The sequence below is a fragment of the Mus musculus genome, chromosome 9, assembly GCF_000001635.26.
Source record: "Mus musculus strain C57BL/6J chromosome 9, GRCm38.p6 C57BL/6J".
In the NCBI taxonomy this organism is placed as follows: Eukaryota; Metazoa; Chordata; class Mammalia; order Rodentia; family Muridae; genus Mus; species Mus musculus.
Window position 1 is genome coordinate 28,350,162 of NC_000075.6, and position 23,475 is coordinate 28,373,636.

Below are 23,475 nucleotides of genomic sequence, written 5' to 3' on the forward strand. Positions count from 1 at the left end.
TATTCTAATTATGAGATTGGGTTAAGTAGTTAGGATGTTGTGAACCTACTACACTCATTCCTTGGCAATTTCAATTCTGAAGACCTAGAAAGTCCTGAAGCCTGTTGAAGGCTTGCTCCTTTGCTCTCACAGTATTCTTGACTACCCCCCAGTTCATTAAATGAGTTGTTCATTTTAATCCTCAGTTTCTTCACATATACATCATTGCTGCATTTGGATTGACTTTGCGAAGCATTTTTGAGTGATTCCTGAAGTAGTTTGTATTTTTAAAATGGAATATTGTTCTCTGATTTCCAAGTGAAAGCGAAAAAGAGCAAGTCAGTGTTTGTTCTAATAGAATAAATAATAAATCTAAATTTGCAGGCTGTTCTTGGGCACTCTGGAGATGCTGGGTACTACTGTTAGCTTGAGGAATGGATATGAGAATAGTCTCCAGATGCAATTGATGCTGGTGTGATTTCTAAAGATGATTAAAATTGGCCAGAGGGAAAAAAAAAGAAGGCCTTAGAAATATACTCCAGATGGAGGTAAAAATAAAATATGTTTCAACAGAGAGGAAGATAATACCAAATGATCCTTTGGGCAGAGTAGCTCAGAATAGAAGACACAAAGCAAAACTTGCATTAACTCATAAAAAAAAGTAGGAAAAAAATCCAAACATGGGAATCTCAAACCAACAGAGAGTGTGTTTACTCTAGAAAAGAAAATGACTCATTATGAAGAAAACAGATGAGCAGATGATGAGAGAAAAGTCCAGTTTTAAGGATGGAGTTTTGATCAGTAGAAGACCCATACAACTCCTTTCTGCAGCTTGTGGGTGGATTGGTGAATATGAAAACTTCATATCCACAGTTAGGTTAAGAGAGAAAGGGAGGGAGTTTGTAATATGTACTTAGGATCTTTACTAGAAGAATACAACTAATATAAAACAATATATCCCTATAGATAATGATTATATTATATGTGATTATAATATAAAGATGTGATTATAAGAGAACTTTATTAAATTGATTATCATAATCAGTTACTAGATCATTCCATAGTTGCTGCCAGTAGACTGGAAAACCAGACAAGCAAATAGCTATTCATCTAAAAACTGAAAGCCTTAGAATAAGAGGAAGAAACAATGTAGCCTTACTCAGAGACAAAAAGCCTGGAAGCCTTCCCCACCCCCACTTGTAGAATTCCAGTTGAAATTCATAGTTTGGAGACCAGTGCATCTGTTTTCTACAGTGATGGCTGCACCAGCTCAAGAAGACTGGAGTAAGTACATGTGCATATGAACCTGCCCCCTTCTGCCTTTTCTCCTATTGGCACTCTTAGAAAATTGGCTGGTGCTGCTCCTATTCAAAGTGGGGCTTTCCTAGTCAGTTCTCCAGCACAAATTTTGGTTGTCTCTAGAAATATCCTTAATAGACACCCTCAAAGGCATGCTCTAAGTTTGTAGGCTGCTCTGCCTCAGATCGACTTGGCAATCATGGGATCCCTTAATCCACTGGCTTCGAGTTAATTACAAACAGATCATCGCACTTATACTATCCCCACCTATTTCAGACCTTGGGAAGAGACTGATTTATAATGAGAGGGGTCTCTCTTGGCAAGCTCAGATGAGCCAACAGGTATGCTGAGAGTTGTGGAGTAGATAGTTTGTGGTAAGTGTCTTTGGGTGGCTACCGTAGCTAACAGTAGTGAATTGCTTTCAGCTAGCACAAGAATGGAAATTTTAGTGACTTGAAAGTAGGTAAGAGCATGAACTGCTTTTCCATGAGACCTGGGTTCAATTGCCATCACCTACATGGTGGCTCGAAACTGTATCTTTAGTATCATGGGATCTCTAATCCTCATCCAGTCTTGTGGGTAACTGCATGCACATGACAGACATACATGTAAGTAAAACACTCATGCTCATGAAAATAAAAGGGATTTTTAAAGGAGAGAACGGGAACCTTAGTTTCATTCATTCAAAGAACTGAAGTCTACCAGTCTGCATTAAACTTGAAGAAAACTCAGACTCAGAAAAGAACCTGGCTTAGTCCACCCCTGACTTGATTGCATTGTTATGAAACCATAAGTAGATGTCTTAATTGAGTTTCTATTCACAGATTCTCTGATTAGATGATTTGAGGTTGTTTCAAGTCAATTATTTTGTGGTCATCCATTAATATCAGGAGGAGGTGTTTGTTCTGACTAAGGAATTCACAGAGAGATTGGTGGAATAAACCCTGATAGTGTTTGCTGAGGTATAAATGGAAGTTGATCAACTTATGATAGGTAAAGAAGAAATAAAAACAATCCCATCAGCTCTTACTTGACAGAAGAATCAGGTATCTCACAGTAAAAATCAGTAGACAGGCAGGCAAGGGAAAGACATTATGTCATTAGCAGAGACCACTGGCATATCATACATGGTGTGAGAGGACAATGGAAGGAAATGGAGGTGATGTGTGCAGATCCAATGAGATAGAAAATATCATAAATTACAAATAATTCAAGAAACTTTCAGACTAAACAATAACACAAGGTGACAAATACTTAATAAAAATTAATTGGGCTCTCAAAATTTTTCAGTATATCCAGGTGTGGTGGTACACGTCTGTTATCCTTGCACTTAAAGACTGAGGAAGAAGATCTTGAGTTCAGCCACACATAGGTGGATACTCATATCAGTCCCTCTGAGATTCTGGGAACATCACAGAAGAAGTGGTGGGGAGAATGAAATAGCAAGCTAATGAGATGGAATGCCATGAAATATTATCTTATGGACATGGCATGTATTAGGTTCTCAGAAATTCATAAGTACTCAATGATATAGTCATCTGTGAATTACTCATGCTCCAGTGGACAGCTCCATGCTCCTGCTCACTTAGGTGGCCCTGATTAACTCTAGAGGGTCACAAAAACAGAAACAAAAAGAAAGGGTGTTGGTGAGGATATGAAGGAAACAAAAGAGGGTTGGAGAGTGTATAAAACCAGAGTATATACATATATCAAATTGGCATAGAATAAATGGATAAAAAAATACAAAATGAAGATTCTCAGTCTAAACATTTCTGAATGTTTTCCAACCATGACAGCAGAGGTGACAAAAAGTTTCTGAGACTGGTTGGTGGTTATTGCTCAGAGTCTAATCACCAACTGGTGACCTGGGATGGAACTGTGTAAGCTCCGGGATACTAGTGAAAGAGTGGGAAACTATGTATGTAGTCAGAGAAAGCACTGGGCAATGTTCTTAGACAACCAGAGGGCCAATTCTAGTTCTTTCCATTAGTTCCCTTGCCCTGTGGAAGTTACTTAACATTTGAAATGTAATTGTCTTATCTTTTAATAATGGTGGTAGGGGAAGGACAATTGTTCATAGTATCTAGAGATATTTTGTAAGGATTAAATAAGATTATAACATATTCCCATGTTTTCTAATGCAATGATCTCCTCCGGGGTGTTATATAGTGAGTTTTATTTGTTTCATTCCCCTAGATTGTAATGCTGCAGGCTAGTGATATAACATATTTATTGAGATTACATCAAAAACTCTAGTAGTTGTTTGTGAAATTCATATTGAATGAATAATAACAGTAGCTACAGGGGTTCCAGGAGAGGCATTCTTCAGGATACTAAGTGATCAACTAAATGCAGTTGTAATTGTAAGCTGTTTTGTATTTGCACAGATAGATGCTTCAGGAGCAAGAGGGTGGCATATCCTACCAGAATCTGGGTAGCTACAGTAGGCATTCAACTTTCTGGACTTGCTATAGATCATGGGGAGATAGGCCAGCTCCAGGACAGGTGCTTTCTAAAGTTAAGGAACCTCTACACAACATCCTGGTTTTACCTGCAGAATTAGTAGACACAAGTCTCAATGTAAAGAAAGTCAGCTCCATTGGGAATCTAGACAGTTCTGAGTTCAACAAAGTGGAGGTGGGAAAGGTGGCTCAAAGGTACTCCACTAAAACGGTGATTGCTGAATGCTTTCCTTATGCAGTCTGTGTCATAAAGGGTCCCCAAGGCTCATGCTGAAGCTTGGTTCCCAACCTGGGGCCTAAGGAGAATCAATGGAATCTTCAGAGATGGTAACCAGTAAGAAGCTGTGAGCTGTTAGATCATGGGAGTATGTCCTTAAAGACCTCTCCCCCCCCCTTTCTCTCCCTTCTCACCTACACACTTCTACCAAAAGCCCAAGGTAATGAAACAATCAACCATAAGTTCAATCTTCTGTAACTCTCAGCCCGAGTAAACCTTTTCCCTTATTAAGTCAATTGCCCCAGGAATTTTGTCACAGTGACAGAATACTGACTAATGCATTCCTTTCATTAAGTTTACCACTTGCACAGTGATAGACAATCAGCATAATTGGCTTAGCTTCATAAATACATTTAACCACATGTAGAGCAGATATGTCATTTTCATTTAAAAATATGTAGTGGGATATTTTATAAATGTGAATAATTTGTTGGTGAAGAATAAATATTAGACACCAGCCGCAGTCTCAAAGTGGTTAAGCCATTGGGAGGTTGAGCCACTGGGAGGTTATTTAAGGATGAGGTGATGTAAACTCACAGCAGGATACTAGTCCAGGAATTTGCACAGAACTTGTGGTGGGGTAGTGGGCATTTGCATCAGAGAACAATGTGAAGTCTTTTTCCATCTCCCATAACCAGTACCTGGTACAATGCTAGCATAAAGCAGTAACTATATATTTCTCAATCAACTAATTGACTTTTGTTAAAGTGGTCAAGTGGCACTAAGTATGGAACAAGCCCAGAAGCAGTGTTACTTTTTTTTTTTTTCCTGTGTAGAACTCTGGTGATGGGAGAGTCTTTCTTGCCTTGCTTAAAGACCCTTGTCAAGGTCTTTAGCAAAGAGTTTGATAAGGAGAGATGCTGGGACCACACTTGTATAGTAACCTCTGAGGCTGGAGGGGGCTGTCCCAATCTCCTGGTGAGTGAGGACTCTAACACCACTAGCAGCTGTTCAGAGGCCCAAAAGCAGCAGCATCCAAAGAGCTATCATAATTTGGCAAGCAGTGCTCCAATCAGTAGCCTTCCTAATGCATGTAATTGTTATGCAAATGAACCACAGAACATTACCCAGGCTGAGAATGAGAATTTCAGCTCTGTGATTTACAAGGAGCCCAGGGGCCCAAGAAAAGTGGTGTGCCCACACACCAGAGGGAACAGCCTAGCTGTCTTATTAAAGTTGACTGTTGGAGTAAATGATGTTAGTTTGTTATTGTGCAATAGGAGAATAGAACCCAGGGCCTTATATTAGGTAAGAGCCTTATATTAGGTAAGGGCCTTATATTAGGTAAGAGCCAGACCATTGAGCTACATCTTCAGTTCTTTCAAATTGCAATATAGGATCACACAGTACTAAACCTGCCTTCAAACTCAGGATTGTCTTATCTTCAGCTCTCAAGGGCTGGGGTCACAGGCTACCATGCTGGACTGACTCTTTAAAAGCTGAAAGTATTTTGATTTACCAAGCTAATAAAAAGACTGAGTATTATTTTGTGTCTGAAAAAATTAGTAACAGAATATTGAAGATAATATTTAGAGTCTTTCAGGTGTTCAAAACTGTTACAGTTCTAAGGAAGAACTGAATTACAGAACAAGAATTTGGCTTTTATTGAAAAAGCCAACTTTCTTGTTTCCAGTTAAGGGTCACTCTGTAATGAAAGCCCATGTTTCATAAATGTATGAATAAATCTACAAAGAATTTCTTTTTCCCAAGACCTTTCCTTTTTTTTAAACTTTTCACCCCTAAAAATCTCCCATTACAATGGAACTATGAAGACTGCTGGACAGCAAAAGTCATGTAACTCTCTTAGAGCTGCTCTCTAACATTGTGGATGATGTAAACACAGAAGCATCCACAGTACAGCCAGAGTTAGCAGGTAGAGGATGGACACTTAAAAGAGGGAGTGATCACATTTGGAAGAAATGGGAACTGCTCCTTGGTATGCCTAATATATGTGAAGAGAATTAGGGTCTTCACAGATACAAGGGATGGAGGAGGGAAATAGGGGCCCCAAAGAATTATGCATTGCATCATAGGTAGAACAAAATGATGCTTGCATGAGATATGCCTGGGATATGCAGAATGTACAAGAGATATACCAAGCTCAAATACTTCTCCTGGAAAGAGGTGAAGCCTAGGCCAAGTCCTTACCAGAGAGTTCAGAGTAGTCTGAAGCCTGCATATGAATCTCAGCTAGCACATGTTGATATGTGCTCTCGTTGGAATAATTTACAACTCTAAATCTTGATTTTCCTCCTTGTGAGATAAAATGTAAAAATGTGGGCTGCCTAACATAGTTCCTCACAAATAGAAATGAGATAAAAATTGTTTTCCTTCCTTGTGTTGTACTTGAAGCTTAGGCTGACTTGCCTCTTCTGCTCCTCTTTGTACTTTTATCTGGAGAGCTCACTACTCTTCACTTTCAATCCTTTTTCTAGAACTACTAGGCATGAATTCAGTTCATAAGAGCCAAGATGGTAGTCACTGTCAACTTTCTGTTTCTCCTTATAAAACCTTTTCTGTAGCCATGTGTATATGAAGATATGAAGTTAATTTTCTGTAACCATGGTTTAGGCCACTAGCCAGCAGATGAGTGCCCAGAACTGTCTACTTTCCTGTCTGCACCTATTGCGTGAGACCACTTGTCTCCCAGGACATCAGGGTCCTTTGCCACCCAAGTACCTTGGCTCTCCCCGCTTCTCCAGCTTCTTCTCCAGGCCAGACTATTTTCAGCATTTTCCTTGGGTATGCTAATTGTAAATATATGGCCTGTAGCTTAGGCTTCCATTAGCCAAGACAGCCCTTTTCCACCTTCAGCTAATCCAAACAGGACTCTGACTTTGCCACACAATGCTGACTGCTGTCTTTTTTTTTTTCAGATCTATTTATTTATTTACTTATTTAATGTATAAGAGTACACTGTAGCTGTCCTCAGACACACCAGAAGAGGGCATCAGATCCTATTATGGATGGTTGTGAGCCACCATGTGGTTGCTGGAAATTGAACTCAAGATCTCTGGAAGTCCAGCAAGTGTGCTTGACTACTGAGTCATCTCTTCATCTCTCTCTCTCTTGCTCTCTCTCTTTCTCTCTCTCCCATCTCTCTCAATCTTTCAAATACTTTTTATGAAAGTGGTCATTTCCCAATGTGGTGTTTGGGGGAACCCCAAAGATTGCTCTTCCCTTCTGGGAAAACATCCTTTTCTAGAATGTTAACTCAGGTTTAGGACAGGCCCCACTATCAATGCCCAGCCCTGCCAAAATAAAGCAATAAAACACAGATAATGAATGATCTCAAGCCTCTCTTTCTAATATGGTTCTTTAAAGCCAACATTTATGTTTTCAGCTATTATCACAATCCCAAAATCCAAGAAGTCTAAAAATCAAGTTTCGTCTTCCTGTCTTCCTTCATGAGACATGGAACTCTGACCACAGACTGATAAGGTCTGACTTGAAGCCATTCATAGTCTTTCCTCAGCTGGAGGATTACTAGAGCTATATCATCGATGTGGTCAGCGGGGCAGTGTGCAGTTAAGAATCTTGAGTCCACAACCACTCTGTCACTCCATTTAAGACCACAGACAAGCTATCCAATCTCTCCTGGCCCACCTTTGTTTTCCCCTTCCTAGAAAGCAGAGACCTCAACTCAAGGGTATCCCTGGTATTGTCTTAAAGCTTAAAACCTGTAATACAGATGTTAAAGCATAGTTCTGTCATGCTCATAGTGTGGTCACTTGTGCCACAACGTCATCCTGGCCAGGTCTCACAAGCTACTTCCTGAGTGCTGCAGGTCATTTCCATCTTCCGGCAATGTTACTCAACTTCCTTTAAAAATTGCACCTTTTGTACAACGTTTTGCTCCTCCCTCATGCCTGGTCCTGTGCAGGGCCTAGGATAAATGCCCAGTACATGCTTAGGAAAGCAGTCCAGCCAACAGTCCCTTCAAAATTCAGAGCAGACATCCTGGCTCTTGTCCACAGCGACACAGTAAATTGAAGGGAAACCCTTGGGCCTATTTGTGACTGAGCATTTAACAAATTACCTCTTGCTTGTGAGCTGAGCAGAGATGGCCCAGAAGCCACTGAGGGAGAACAGAGAGGGGATGGTACATGCCTGTATTTAATGTCAATTCCCTGACTATATAATGCACTTAAAAATTAAACTTGCTAACGGCACTTCAAGTGCCTTCCTTGCTAACACTTCATTACAAAGTACTTATCAGTAATAAATCCACAGGGCCCATGTTTTAGAAAACAAGAAATACTTAAGACCAAATAAAAACACCAAGTTCTCTTCCCACTCCCGTTTCTTGGTTCTAGAAGAAATAAATGATTTCTAGCTGAAGTATTAAAGATGTCAGGGCTATTATTAATATGATATTTTAATAATAACATAAAATGCCAAACTTTAATCTCTCTTGCAGGAATTGACTATAAACTGGTAATTAAGAAATGAAGGGGAGTTTCTTGATGCCTGTTTTTTTATTATGCAGCAAAGACCTCTCCCTGGCTTTCTCTTCCCCTTTATGAATCACGGTTAGGTAGAGGCTGGAGAAGTTCTGGACAGGCTGCCCAAGACACGATTCTGCTCAGCAGTGCAAGGCTGGGGCAGGAGGGGAAAAGTGGGGAGGCTGCCAGGGACCAGGCCAGCTCCCAAACATTTGAAAGCATCATCTTGTGGTGGCTGCCTTCTCTAGTGGTGTGAGAGACATTTCCTCAAGACACCAATGTGTCTCCAAACTCCAGACTGACCTTCCCTGATTCACCTGTGCCTCCTTTCGCTGATGACATTTGACAGACTGCTTACAACACGCCACTTTTCAAGTCTGAATAATTAGCTTTCCTAGTATTTTTCTAATCTTCAGGTTCTTTTGCACATGGCTCCCCTTTCCAGCTACTTGTATTAAATATTGGATTCTCCTAGCTTCGGCTGCTTTAGCCCACACACTCTATGGCTTCTAGAACTCTATTCTTAACACCCTCAAGCCTACTTTCTCAATATTACATTTTTCTTAAGTGTGGAAGTATTAAGACTCTTGTCTAGAGGCAAAGGCAGTAAATGAGCAAATAAATAACTGAAAACATAGTGATGATATAGACATGTGCTAAAAAGAAAAAAAAAAAAGGACTGAATTAGGAAGGGGTGTGTCCATGTGGGAGAGTGGCAGTTCTCAACAGCCAATCTAAAATAATCTAGACTTAGTCATGTATGTTTAGAGGAAGAGATTTTATGCCTTTCATTCCTTTTTAAAAAGTTATTATCTTAATTACAAGTATTTGCGAAGTATGGTGTGTTAATTTGATGCATGTATACAATAATTAATGATCAAATCAGGGTAATTAGCATTTCCATTTCTTTATACTTTTTTAAGTTTTGATTAACACAAAATAGATGTGCATATTCATAAGGTATACTGATATTCAAGAGGACAGAGGCAGGAGTGTTCCTGGTACATTATGAAAGAGAAGAGTCTGTCAGATACCGGGGTGAGGATAGTGACCCAAACTATTGCCCAAATTGATCTCATATCAGATTTCACACTTCACTGGTTATCAAGTACTGGCTGGCCACTTTGCTCTGAAGAAGAGCTACCTCTGTGAGGCAACTGTCAATCTGACTCAGCTCTCCTATATCCTGTATTCGTTTCTATGTCTACCAAGGAGACAGCACCATTTTCCCAGTCCTTCTGTAGCCTTTGAGACAAACCACGTCCAGCAGCTTTTACATTTTTCTACCAAGAGTTCTACCTAAGCTTTCAGTCAATGATATGTCTCCTAGTAGTTTTCTATATACATATCATCTTTCTGATGAGATTATAAACTACCATAGAAGAGAGAGGGAAGGGAAGGGAGAGAGGGAGAGAGGGGATGGGATGAAGAGAGAGATCACAACATTTCTCTCTATTCACCATAGCTCTAAGTTGCTCAGAGCCATTGTAATAAATACTTTTCTGAGCTGAATTAAATATATTGAACCTGCTTCCCATTTTAGCAAGTGCATAGATCAGGTAGGTCACCAAAGACTCCTATATGTGCGCTATATAATTATATCTGCCAGCTGTTGTTGGGTACACCAGCTCCCACTGCTCCTAAATATCTCTTTCTTATATTTACAATTCAAGGACCAGATGACATAGGTTCTGCCAAACTGTATTTATGAGAATATGAAAAACTATGGCTTCACAAGTGAATGTATGGCTGTCTGTACTCATAGTGTGACGTGATTTCTTGAGACTGGGGAATTGCAATTTGAATAGATAGATGCCCATGAGCTAAATCTAGAGGGAATCTGGCCCAGTTCCAGATTCTGGGTATTTTAGGGTATTATTTAGTTGGTATTGACACAGTGGAGAATTAGGTTCAGAGACCCACAGAGTATGAGAGATAGATCTTTCTTAGGAGCCTAGGGCAGAGGGAACAAAGCAGCTGTAAATAGCTTAGCAATCAGTGCTTCCTATTTTGAATAAGTGTTTCCAACAAGCAAAAAAAAAACAAAGCCCTTCATAAACAAAAATAACTAGCATCTGTGGAGCCTGGCAATTTACAAAATGCTCTTACATATATTATTTTATTAGGCATACCAACAGCTAGCTTTGTAAGTAGATATTGGGAAGACATGATTATTTGAGGAAGCCTTTGACAATGGAGAAAGTGATCCATCTCACCTAGCCAAGGAGAGGAAGCTGGCATTGGAGACCATGGTCCTTCCCCATTCACGCTGTGCTTTCTGTACCATGCCACCTGTCCTCCAAAGGATGGAAACTGCAGAAAGCCACCCTGCTCTCTCCCTATTTCCCTTTGAAATAATGAACTCCATGGAGATGTTTGGAAGCAAAGTCAAAGGCAGCTACCTTTACCCTCTTGAACTTTAAAAGGTAATTTAATAAATAAAGGAAAAACAAACGGTGAAGAGTAGCTGAACTAAGTCTTATGTTTCTAATAGAATTCTAAGTGTCAGAAAGTGCTGCGAATGATTTATTATCTTGTTATTATAAGTGACTAGGAAGCTTTCAATGGAGTCCTTGCTAATTTCTAACAGCTACATTAAATCAGAAACTCTATTAGCTATTACAAAACCATCATCCCATTTTTCTGCAAATCGCTAGAACACCTGATGATGAGAGTTTGGGGGCTCTTATCTACTCTACATGCTGACCTCATCCTTGACCTCCACACGGGAAATAAATGCAAGGTAGAGGTGGAATGATGTTGGTCACATCAGTGGTTCAGGATTAATAACTGGCTGTCTGTTTTTTATAGGCGACAGCCATGAATGGGAAAATAGCCTTTTCACAAATGCAGCTTTATTTAGAGGATAGTTTCTGAGATAGTCAAGTCTTGTGTTCTTTATCAGTGACTTTCCTCCAGCCCCAATCTGTCCTATTTTCTGCCTTCAACCAGTAACTGCCTGTCCATTGGAGAAAAGATTCAATTATCAACTAAATATGCCAGATATGGCAGATTTTTGTACATGCTACTGACCTTCTGGGATATCATATGCCCATGAATTAATTCTCTCATATCCGATCTGTTAACTTCTTATGATAGGCAACTATGAAGAGTCCAAAGCAATCATCATTAATTAAAAAAAATAAACCTTGAGCTGATATTCCAAGATATTGATAGGCTGGTATGTATAAAGTAATGTGTAATGGAGGGACCTGGAAAAATGACTCCCCTTCCTGCAGAAGATATGTCTGCTATGTGATACTAAGCCTGGTGTTTGAGTCAGAGAAGAAAGAGACCAGCTACTAGTTTTAGAAAATGCCTAGCTAGACAGAATAAAGTAGATTTTTTTCCCAGAGAAATAAATTATAGGATTAGAAATGGGTCAGAATGTGGAAAGTTCAGGTTACTTTGCTTAAAAATACATGTTGAAATAAGATAAATCGGGTAATTAAGGGATCTTAAATATTAATTATTATGTATACTTTATAAAAACTTTTGATATAAGCTCTCATCAAACCACCCAAGCTAATCATGAAGTTGTGAAACTCCTACCTTAGCCTTCTAAAGAGCTGGAATTGTAGAACTGTGTTGCCAATTTTTGGTAAAGTTTACACGTGACTACATACTCATATTCTCACCAGCCATTGTCTTCTATTCATTTTTCTGTTTGCTTGTAGTTATTTTCCTCTAAAATGCATCATGGTTCATTCTAATATTTTCAGGATTTTTAAAGAAATTTTTAGATTTTCACATGAGCACTGTATTTACATCATTTCCTCTTTTTCTGTTTTCTTTCCAAATTCCTCCTGTCATTTCTAGTCCATTTAAATTCAAAGCCCCTTACTTTTAACCATTATTGTTTTACACACACACACACACACACACACACACACACACACACACCACACAATTTATAAAAAGTTAAAAATCAAACAAACCTATTGTGTCCCTTTAGTGTTGCTCATAGGGATGTCTTTGCTGCATAGGGACACTTGCGATTGAATAACTTATCAGGGGACTTGACCCTGAAGAAAGATATTCTCCCTCTTTCAGCAGCTGTTATTGCCTGTAGCTCCTCATCTAGGGGTGGGAAGTTCTGAGATTTCCCTCACACTTATTGGCATGTCAACTAGTGTTCCTACTTGTCATATTTCATTCTGATAACTTATTGTTGAGATTTTCTGATGTATACATATACAGACACACACACACACACACACCAGAGAGAGATATCAAATATATATATATATATATATATATATATATATATATATATATATGTGTGTGTGTGTGTATGTATTTATTTATTTCAGATAACATATATGTGTGTGTGTGTGTGTGTGTGTGTGTGCGTGTATACCTATACCTATACCTATACCTATACCTATACCTATACCTATACCTATACCTATACCTATACCTATACCTATATTTCAGTCTCACACTTCAGATGTACTGGTCACTGACCCCTCCTCCTTGATGTTCCTGCCTGCCTAAGTAGATGCATCAACTTTCGATGCTCAGACAAATGTCTGTATTTATCAGAGATATTGTCTAATAGTCACACAATAAAAACAATACATCCCTTGCTGTTCTTTTGTCCTGCTATATCTTCCTTCAGGTCACTTATTATCTCTTTCATTACGTCATGCTTAGCTGTCATTTACTCATCAACTGTTATAATCCTATGTTTCATTTGATAATCTCTCTAGATGCACTGTCCTATTACGGGTACCTACAGTGTAACTAGGTTATGATCTGTTCTCATTAACAGTTGGGAGAATGAATGAATGAGGTCAGGTAACAAATATTGATGTGACAGTTAAATATCTATGTAGAGTGCTCCAGACTTCAGAGAGAAGCCCAATATCTTGATAATTTATTATATGCTATAATTAAAAAATACATTTTTGAAAATCCTGTCTGGCATTTGACTGAAATGAGGAAAAAATGACTGAAAGATGAAAGTCTAAATAAAAATGTAAGTTCTCACATATAAAGTCAACAGGAAGGGTTACCTTGATACAGTGGAATACCATCTATGAAGGGACAAGACGTCACTATTAGAATAATCCTCCTGAACCATCAGGATGGGCTGAGATCCACATCACAGCTGGTTATCTGTTATATGTAAGGGGCGTGGCCTCTCCTAAGTAGGCAGATTCACACAGAAGCACTTTGGTAGGGTTGGTCAAAGGATGGTAAGAGCCTTCTCTTAGAGAGACTTCTCTATCTCTTTAAAGAAGATGATGATTGTCTGCTGGGAACATGAGGGCAGAGATGAGGAGTGACAGAAACGAGATGATAGAAGAAAGTGTTCATCTGACTGAAATGGTTTTGGAGACACTTGGGGAAAGGAATTATGGGAAATAGGCACAGGAGTTGACCAATGAATGGCATTGAGAGGAAGGATAGGGTGAGTGGCTCTGACTTTGGTGAGTCTGAGCAAGAAGTAGTCAGCTGTGACATGTCCTTCATTTTCCTTGTCGTTTAGTTGCAGACTCAGAGAACATAGGAGGCTCCCTCTACCCCAGGTTGGAATTGGAGTGTGAGTTTGTGATGAAAAAGTTAATGAGCAAGGGACTTAAAGCAACATACCCCAAAGTCCACATTAGCTTCTAAGGAAAGTGAACTGAGTGCCAACTGCAAGAATTATAAGGCTAGTGATCAGGAAGTTCCAATGCACAAAGATACAAAGAGATGAAAACAATTGTGTGCACACACATGTGCACACATGCCCACATACCACACACCAAAGAAAACCAAAACTGGAGGCAGAAGGATGACCATAAACATGGAGTATTGAAATCAGTGATTTTAATCATTAGGTGGAAATGATTGTATTTTGTGACAAAGCCTGCTTCCTCCTAGCCAGACTAGCAACATGAGCCTCGTAAAATTCTTTAGAGTGTAGGCAACATCTATCTGCAAATCTAGGCCAGGATACAGCTTACAATTGGGAATGAAGAGGCTTTATCAATGAGCAGAGAAGGGCTGCCAAGGCAGGCTCTGGCAGCATTACACTAGTTGATTAAAAACAAACAAGAAACAAACACAAAACTGTCACACTTGCTGGCACAATTTGGTGCGGAGTGATAGCTGGGGGGAGTGTGCCAGGAACGGGCAATGGGAGGCTCTGTGTAGACATGGGTGCACCCATCCTTCTGAACTCGTGATTCTAGGTGGCAGGTGACTGTTTCATGACAGGTGTTCTCTTCCTACCAATACAAATATGAGCCAAAGGTAGCCAAGGCCTAATCTGTCACTGAGTACCTCCATCCATGACAGAAGAGGGCTATGGTTTCCCATGAAGATCGCCGAACTCGCTGAGAACAAGGAAGGGTCTGTTTCCAATTCTGTTTTTGTTCAGCAGCAAACAGAGCCACTTGTCAGGCCGACGGTCCCTGTGCATCCCCACGGCAGCAATGGTTTGAAAGAAAGTGGAGAGAGATGGCAGAAAAAAAGACATTAAAAGGAAAATGTCACTATTTCCAAATGCCATATTATTTGACAGCTACTCTTTATGTTGCAACAGCTGCTTAACATGACAAACGATGGCTTTAATGAAAATGCACACAAGGAGATGCAGCGCCAGAAAATGAATAATGGAGCTTTCTCTCCTGACATGTTGAGGAGCATATTCACTCAGCAATGAATAGGACCTTGGTAGCTGTGTTGCCAGTTGCTTTCAGACAACCCCTAGTAGGTGGTTGGCTCATTTGTCAGTCAGGTTTCATTCACAGAAAGCAGAATGCATTGCAACTGCTTATCTATTTAGCAGAGATGAGTTTGTGTAGGCTATGAAATGACTTGCCCTAGTCTAGGGATGTCTGCCAAAGCAGGTTGGAATTTCAGAAAATCACATCAGAGAACTAGAGTGTCTAAGAGTACATGTCTTATGACCAAGAAGTTTCTGTCTCTTCCAAACATAGTTATGAAACTATGGAGGCCACCTCAATAGGAAACACATTCTTGAGTAGCTTCCTTGAGTAGGAAGCCATTTCTTAGCCACCTAAGTGACTGGTGCCCATTTGCTTCATCTGAACCCTAAGAAGAGTAAATCCAAAGGTCTTGCATTTCTGGTGATCTCGCTACTGAGAAAGCTAAGATTTCTGTGATGACAGCTGTCACCAGGAAACCAGAAATAGCCACAAGAGTGGCAGCAGCCCTGTGCTCAATGGGAATAAACAAAGGGCAAGAAGCTACATGCAAGATCTGAGTTAAGTTAGGGCCAGCAGCAGTTAGTGGTGGTAGACGACTTTGTGTGTGTGTGTGTGTGTGTGTGTGTGTGTGTGTGTGTGTGTAGATAGGCAAGGAAGGTTCCATGGAATTTGAAGCAGAGGAGAAAGTCTGAAAGAACAAGAGAGCAATGAGGAAGCAGCCTCCTTCAGACCAAGAGAGTGAACAGCTGTCTTTATACCCCGCTGACAGCCTGGTCACTCCATCTGTAAGGAGAGAAAAACTCAACTAGTGCAGCCTCATCAGCAATGTCTCTCTGTGTCCAGAGTTAGAAGAGCCTGTCTAAGAAAAGCTAGAGGGTAGAGTATTCCCAGCCAGTGGAAAACCAGGAGTGAGGTGGGAAAAACATAATGGGAAATGTGCAATAAAAGGCTATTTGCAAGAAGTAGACAGCTTGCACACAACATAGATAAAGTCATTAAGGTGTATTATTATTGTTTTACTATATCAGACACATACACGCATTATTGTCTGGACAGAAAATATGGCAGAGAAAACCACATGCAAGTCAGAAAGATAGTTTTCAATACTTTCTGCAAACCCGTTACTATAACCTATGAAGTCACCACAAGAAGCAAATAGCATTCTTCCTGTATCTTCAAGGCATTAGTCAACTGATGTTCTTGGTGGAGACATCACCCATAAAGACTGTAAAGGTACAGCGTTTGTTCCCTTTATCTACACAGAAGAAAATATGTCTTTATCATGACTTTAAAGGCCTTCCAGTATTGAGCTGTAGAAGGTAAGACTCTTGCAACCGTATCTTAGAGGCAATAGCTTCCTTGGATTCCAAAAGGGATAAAATGAGGAAATAGTTTATACTTTAAATGTCAAAGCCTTAGAAAACCAAAGACCTCAGGTAGGGAGTTTCTGCCTCTGGAAGGAAGCCCCACATGGAGTCATAGAGAATCAATTCCATGGTTGGTGAGAGAAGTGAAAGGTTGCAAAGGTGGAAGCTGGTGGTCTCTATGGAGGAGGTCAGCCTGAAGCTAAGTCCTGAAAGAAAGGCAGATCTGGCTCTGGTTGAAAAGGATCATGAGAGTCAGACAAGCAACCCCACAAAGACACTGTGTGTGATGTTTGACCCTAGTGAGTGCTTGCGCACACCCACGGGGAAATGAGGTTTTAAAGAATAACATTCTGGGGGGGGGGGGGAAGAAGTGGGATTCATTTTCAAAGAGTCATGAATACCAAGATAAATACTTTGAATGTAGTTACTGGGCATACTGACATTATAAAGCCAATTAGCCTGGTATTGCTTTAATTAAGTATGTATGATTCTAGACTCTTCAGGGATGTAGTAATAGCTGGCCTCTATTTTCTGACCCTACCTCCCACCACCTCACACACATACATGTTTCTCAGTTGGCCTCAAGCTAGCTCCACAGTTGAAGTGAGTCTTATACCTCATCTTCCAGAGTAGCTGGTAATACAGGTACACATCACCATAAAGCTAGCTTCATCTTTGAAACTGAAGTGCTAGCACTGTTTATTTATTTTAAAATCCATGGCCCTGTAATTTTATGTGTATAATTCATGTGTTCAACAATTTCTTTTTATTTTCTCTTTTATTTTTAAATTAATTTATTTTTCACACTCCATATTTTATTCCCTCATCCACCCTCCGACTGTTTCAAATTCCATACCTCCTCCCCATGCCCTGACTCCATGTAGATGTCCCCACCCCACCCCCCCCACCCCACCTGGCCTCTATACTCCCTGGGGCCTCCTGTCTCTTGAGGGTTAGGTGCATTATCTCTGAATGAACACAGATTTGGAAGTTCTCTACTGTATGTGTGTTAGGGACCTCATATCATCTGGTGTATGCTGCCTGTTTGATGGTCCAGTGCTTGAGAGATCTCAGGGTTCCAGATTAATTGAGACTGCTGGTCCTCCTACAGGATCTCCCCACTCCTCAGCTTCTTTCTGTTTTCCCTAATTCAACAACAGGGGTCAGCTGCTTCTGTCCATTGGTTGGGTGTAAATATCTGCATCTGACTCTTTCAGCTGCTTGTTGGGTCTTTCGGAGGGAAGTCATGCTAAGTCCCTTTTTGTGAACACTCCATAGTCTCAGTAATACTGTCAGGCCATGGGACCTCTCCTTGAGCTGGATCCCACTTTGGGCCTGTCACTGGACCTTCTTTTCCTCAGGCTCCTCTCTAATTCTATCCCTGTAATTCTTTCAGACAGGAACAATTATGGGTCAGAGTCATGACTGTGGGATGGCAACCCCATCCCTCATTTGATGTCCTGTCTTCCTACTGGAGGTGGGCTATATAAGTTCCCTCTCCCAACTGTCTGACATTTCATCTCAGGTCCCTCTCTTTGAGTCCTAAGAGTCTCTCACCTCCCAGGTCTCTGGTGCATTCAGGAGGGTCCCCCCAACCTTCTATTTCCAGAGGTTACCTATTCCCATTCTTTCTGCTGGCCCTCAGGGCTTCTATCCTTTTCCCTCACCCAATACCAGATCAGATTCCCCTCTCCCTGCCACACTCCCCCTACCCTGTCCACTTTCCCTCCCAGGTCCCTCACTCTCTCTCCAATTGTGATTGCTTTCTTCTCTCTCCCAAGTGGGTCTGAGGCATCCTCACTTGAACACTTCACCTTGCTGACCTTTTTGAGTTCTATGGACTATATCCTGGGTATTCTGTACTTTTTTTTTTTTTAACTAATATCCACTTTTTAGTGAGTACATACCATGTATGTCCTTTTGGGTCTGAGTTACCTCACTCAGGATGATATTTTCTAGTTTCATTCATTTGCTGCAAAACTCATGATGTCCTCCTTCTTTTTAGCTGAGTAGTATTCTATTATGTATATGAATCACATTTTCTGTATCCATTCTTCTGTCTTGGGACATCTGGATTGTTTCCAGCTTCTGACTGTCACAAAAGAAGGTCTCTATGAACATAGTGGAACACAGACCCCTGTGCCGTGGTGGGGCATCTTTTGGGTATATTCTCAAGAGTAGTAGAGCTGGGTCTTCAGGTAGATCTATTTACAATTTTCTGAGGAACGTCCAGGTTGATTTCCAGAGGGGTTGAACCAGTTTGCAATCCCACCAGCAATGGATGAGTGTCCCTCTTTCTCCACATCCTCTCCAACATGTGTTGTCACCTGAGGTTTTGATCTTACTCACTCTGATTGGTGTAAGGTGGAAACTCATGCTCATTTTGATTTGCATTTCTCTGATCACTAAGGAATTAAACATTTCTTTATGTGCTCCTCAGCCATTCGAAATTCTTCAATTGTGAAGTCTCGATTTAGTTCTATACCCTATTTTTTGACTAGGCTGTTTGATTTTTTTGGTGGGTAACTTCTAGAGTTTATATATATATGATATTAGCTATCAGATGTGAGGTTAGTGAAGTTTTTTTTCCCAATCTTTAGGTTGCAGATTTGTCTTCTCGACTATGTCCTTTGCCTTACAGAAGCTTTCCAATTTCATGGGGTTCCATTTATCCATTTTTTATTTTAGAGCATGAGCCATTGGAGTTATGTTTAGGAAATTTCCCCCTGTGCCAATGAGTTCAAGGTGCTTTCCCACTTTCTCTTCTACTAGATTCAGTGTATCTGGTTTTATGTTGAGGTCCTTGATCCACTTGGACTTTAGTTTTGTACAAGGTGACAAATATGGGACTATTTTCATTCTTCTACTTACAGACAGCCAGTTAGACCAGCACCATTTATTGAAGATGCTCTCTTTTTTCCATTGTATATTTTTGGCATCTTTGTCAAAGATCAAGTGGCTGAAGTGTGTGGTTTTATTTCTGGGTCTTCAATTCTATTCCATTGATCAACTTATCTGCCTCTGTACCAATACTATGCAGTTTTAATCACTATTGCTCTGTAGTGAAGCGTGAGGTCAGGGATGGTGAATTCTCCTGCTATTCCTTTATTGTTAAGAGTTGTTTTTGTTATTCTGGGTTTTTTTGCTTTTCCAGATGAATTTGAGAATTGCTCTTTCCATGTTTTTGAAGAATTGTGTTGGGATTTTGATGGGGATTGCATTGAATCTACAGATTGCCTTTGGTAGGATGGCCATTTTTACTATGTTAATTCTGCCAATCCATGAGCATGGGAAACCTCTCCATTTTCTGAAATCTTCAATTTCTTTCTTGGGAGACTTGAAGTTAGGTCATACAGGTCTTTCACTTATTTGGTTTGAGTTACCCCACGATATTTTATATTATTTGTGGCTATTGTGAAGGGAGTTGTTTCCCTAATTTCTTTCTCAACCTGCTTATCTGTTGTATAAAGGAAATTTGCTGATGTTTTTTGGGTTATTTTTATATCCGGGCACTTTGCTGAAGTTGTTTAACAGCTGGAGAAGTTCTCTGGTAGAATTTGTGGGGTCGCTTATATATATCATCATATCATCTGCAAATAGTGATAACTTTATTTCTTCTTTACCAATTTGTATCCCCTTGATCTCTTTTTGTTGTCTTACTGTTCTAGCTAACACGTCAAGTACTATATTGAATAGATACAGGGAGAGTGAGCATCCTTGTCTTGTCCCTGATTTCAGTGCAGTTGCTTCAAATATGTCTCCATTTAATTTGATATTGGCTGTTGGTTTACAGTAAATTGCTTCTATTATGTTTAGGTATAGGCCTTGAATTCCTGATCTCTCCAATACTTTTAACATGAAGAGGTGTTATTCAACCATTTATTTGTGTAGCTATAATAAAATGTTCAAGGCTAGTTACTTTAGAAACAAAGCAGGTTTCTTATCCCATAGTTGTAAAGGTTTAAGAACATGTTTCCAGCGTCTTCTCACCGCTACATGACCCTGTGTGGTCTGTATCTCACTCTGTGGACAAGCTGGCCTGAAAGTTAGAGAGCCCTATCTACTACTGCCTCTGTGGTCTTGGGATAAAAGGCCTGCATCACAGCACTGAGCCTGGAAGACTTTATGCCATGCAAAGACATGGCTTTAATCAGTGTGTGAGAGGTAAAAGAAGGAAGATTGTGATTTTAAGGCCCTCCTGGGATAAGTAGGGAGTTCAAGGCCAGCGTATGATACACAGTAAAAGTCTATACAAGAAGTACCCATGGAAAAAATATAAAATGCTGTGAAAAAAAACCCCTCAAGTACTGAATAATCAGAAAAATATTCCATATTCACATGTGGGAAGTTTCAATTCTCACATCACGACTTGATGTGTTTAATCGTTGAAATGCCAAGCAAGTCATGGCCAGCTATTTTGTTGCTAATCTACGGACTAACTACAAAGCTTGTATAGGAAAATAAAGAATTAGAATAGTCACTGATGATCAAAGAAGAAAACAAAATTGAGAAGTGTCACTACTCAGCTTGAAGACCTAAACTAAAGCCACAGAAATCAAGTCTTAGAAAAAGGAAAGGGGAAACTGATGAGATGGCTCAGTGCTTATGAGCACTGAGCACTTGTTGCTCAGCAGCACAAATATCCAGTGGGTCACAATCATCTGCAACTATAGCTCCAGAGCATCTGATGCTCTCTTCTGGTTATAGACACTCAGGTGCACATGCACGCGTGCATACACACACACACACACACACACACACACACACACACACACTAAAAGAAATATTCTTTTTAAAGAAAATGATAATAATGACATTAATGGAATAGTTTAAATCCCAAGAAAAAGACCACCATTAATATTATTCATTAATTTTTAACAGAGAGAAATACATATAATATAATTTTTGCAATAACTACTATCAGAACAAATGGTTGCTCATTAAAACAAACAAACAAACAAATAAACAAACCTACCTAGATACAAATTTTACATTCTTCAGTAAGATTATCTCCAAATGAATCACAGATCTAAGTTTGAAGCATAAAGCTATAAACTCCTTCAAGATAGCACAGGAGAAAATTGCTTGGGCTTAGTCCTGGCAATAGCTTGAGATATACTCCCAAAGGCATGGTTCATGGCAGGAAGAATCCATAGCTGAGCCACACATATCTAATTTACCTTGGAGAAAACACTGTGAAAAGAAACAAGCAAACCCCACAGGCTGGAAGTAAAGAGTTACAAAGACCTTACCTTCTTAAGGCTATTATCATGTATATATGGGTAAGGTCTTTGTAACTCTTTGATATATACATATATGTGTGTGTATGTATGTATTTAATTAAAAATCATTTTAAACAATGACCAAATACTTGGACAACTCACCATATACTACTTAAATATACACACATTAAGAGATGCCAGCAAAGAAACACCAAACAGTAATGCAATTCTACTCCATACCTATTAGAGCAACCAAAATCCAAAGCAAGTTCTCAACTATATCCTGGCAGAAATGTGGGATTCCAGTGCTTGCAAGCATTGCTGGAGGGAATGGAAATATAGTTCAATTCTTAAGAAGATAGTTCAGCAGCTCATTATAAAACCAAACATATTTTTACCATACAATTTAGCAGCCACATGGCTTAGTATTTATACACTATGAAACCTTATGTCCACGGAGAAACTTGCACATGGATGTTTATAGAAACTTCTAGCATAATCACTACAACTTGGAAGCAACTAAGAGATGCCCTTTTGTAAGTGGAAGGATCAATAAACTGTGCTGCATGCAGACAATAAAATATTATTAAGTATTAAAAAGAAATGAGCCATTGAAGCAAGGAACCTATAGAAAAAACACAATTGCATACTCCTAAGCACATGAAGCCAAGCTACCAAGGCTTTGTACTGTAGGACTGCAGCTGAATGGCCATTGGGAAAGACAGGACCCAGAGATGGTAAGGAATGTAGAAGGTGTCAGAAGTTGGGTCTCAAGCAAGACAGAATGCTCAGAACACAAAGGATATTGAGTGCAATGTGCTGATTCTGTATCTGTGAACACATGTTAATGTATATTTGTCAAGTAATGTGCACAGCACAGAATATTGAATGAACCCAATGCAAAATCTGGGTGATCATTATTTGTCAAACCAGTTCCACTGACTAAAAAAAATATATCCCAATGTTGGGGTGTGAGGTTGAGGAGACTCCTAATGCCTAAGGGGAGAGGTAATCAAGGATAATGACCCATTTTCCTTTACATTTTATTGTGATTTGAAAATTGATTTCAGATCTATAGTTTAATTCATGAAAAACAAATGTAGAATAAGCATATTTATATCTAAACAAAGGCTTTGAGAAGCTGTTACATACATACTACCTTACTAAAACAAAATTTTAAAGGGCACGATTCAAAATGAAAAGATGTGACCCACGAGAATAATTCAAATCAACAGAAGAAAACAAATATTACTGGTAGAAGTAAATATGCAATTATAAAAGGTGGCATCAATTCTTATTCTTTCTTCTCTTAACCTATTTACAAAGCAATTGTAGTATACAATGTGTATACAATTGTATCATTGCAGTTACAATATTGAGAAATGCAATCTATCTGACAATAAGGGCAATAAAAGAGGTGGGTGGGAGCAAAGCTCTATCAGAGAAATAAAATGACACCAGATGGTAACTCAGTTTACAGGAATAAATAAAGAAAATAGAAATGGTAAATATGATGATTAATACAACAAACTATAAATATGGACTCTCATTCCTTTCTTCTTTCCCTTCCATAAAACTCACACAATTAAAGTAATACATTCTAAAATGTTACTCTTTACTGAATTATAAGAAAAAGAAAACAAGAGTAAAAAGAGAGAGTAGAGTATATAGGATATTTTCTACAGTTCTTTGAGGTTAAATTAGTCATTGAAGCATGAGATGGTTTGCATATGACCCTGTGGTAGTTCTTGTGCAACCTCAA

The 23,475-nt window shown here is 39.5% G+C and overlaps 1 protein-coding gene and 1 long non-coding RNA gene across 4 annotated transcripts in view; one reads left to right on the forward strand and one right to left on the reverse strand.

The window, feature by feature from the left end:
• Nucleotides 1-23,475, forward strand: part of Opcml (opioid binding protein/cell adhesion molecule-like) — a 1,134,695-nt gene that overhangs the window by 559,446 nt on the left and 551,774 nt on the right. The gene's annotated exons all lie outside the window — the stretch shown is intronic.
• Nucleotides 14,260-23,475, reverse strand: part of Gm39313 — a 31,771-nt gene continuing 22,555 nt past the window's right edge. The window contains exon 2 of the long non-coding RNA XR_870600.3: nucleotides 14,260-14,866. This is a non-coding gene — a long non-coding RNA (predicted gene, 39313). The remainder of the gene's footprint in view (nucleotides 14,867-23,475) is intronic.